The sequence below is a fragment of the Poecilia formosa genome, unplaced genomic scaffold (genome assembly GCF_000485575.1).
Source record: "Poecilia formosa unplaced genomic scaffold, Poecilia_formosa-5.1.2 Scaffold721, whole genome shotgun sequence".
Lineage (NCBI taxonomy): Eukaryota > Metazoa > Chordata > Actinopteri > Cyprinodontiformes > Poeciliidae > Poecilia > Poecilia formosa.
In genome coordinates, this window is record NW_006800660.1 from 82,003 (window position 1) to 82,958 (window position 956).

At 49.7% G+C, this 956-nt stretch overlaps 1 long non-coding RNA gene across 1 annotated transcript; it reads right to left on the minus strand.

The window, feature by feature from the left end:
- Positions 1-53: 53 nt before the first annotated feature.
- Positions 54-503, minus strand: LOC107834690 (uncharacterized). Its single transcript, XR_001660501.1, has 3 exons — positions 393-503; positions 158-161; positions 54-117 (listed from the first exon to the last, which is right to left on the minus strand). It is a non-coding gene; the product is annotated as an uncharacterized LOC107834690 (long non-coding RNA).
- Between the last annotated feature and the right edge of the window lie 453 nt (positions 504-956).

Below are 956 nucleotides of genomic sequence, written 5' to 3' on the forward strand. Positions count from 1 at the left end.
AAGTACAGCCAGATGCCCATACCTGAAGCACTCGAAACTGCCAAACAAAGACCCCAAGCCTCGACCAGCCGCCTAAAGAGATACACAAGAGAGAATGAAGCCAGGAGGATTAACCGGCTAACCCTAACCCTAACCCTCCACCCAACCAGTGGCTAACCTCTCTACGAGAGGACCGGAGGACCCCGGTAACCATCACTGTGGCAGATGTCCAAGAAAGAGTCTTGGGTATGAAAAACTGGACAGCCTACTGACTAAAGAAACTCACTGCCCTCCATCAGCGACTGGCAGCTCAACTGAACCAGCTACAAAATGGGACTCACCCTGAATGGTTAACTGAAGGGCGCACAATCCTGATCCAGAAGGATCCCTCAAAGGGTTCAGTCCCATCCAACTATCGCCCAAAAACCTGTCTCTCTACAACATGGAAGCTCATGTCAGGCATCATAGCGGCTAAGATAAGCGGGCACATGGATAAATACATGAGCAGAAGGGCATCGGCATAAATAGCAGAGGATACCGACTTAAGAATGGGGCCACAATCAGTCTCCTCCTCTACATGGATGACATCAAGCTGTACGCCGACTCACTGATCCACACCACCAGGATCTACAGCACTGACATTGGGATGTCATTCGGACTAGAGAAGTGTGGTTGGATGGTTACAAAAAGAGGGAAGGTCGTCCGCACAGAAGGGGTATGACTCCCAGAGGAACAATAGCAGACATAGAGCACAGCTACAAGTACCTGGGAATACCACAAGCAAATGGCAACCTCGTTGAGGTCACAAGGAAAGGAGCCACAGCCAAATACCTCCAACAAATAAGGCAAATCCTGAGAAGCCAGCTCAATGGCAAGAACAAGATCCGTGCAATAAACAGCTATGCCTTACCAGTAATCAGATCCCCGGCCGGAATAATTAGCTGGCCAATGAAGAGATAAAGGCCACGGACGTTAAG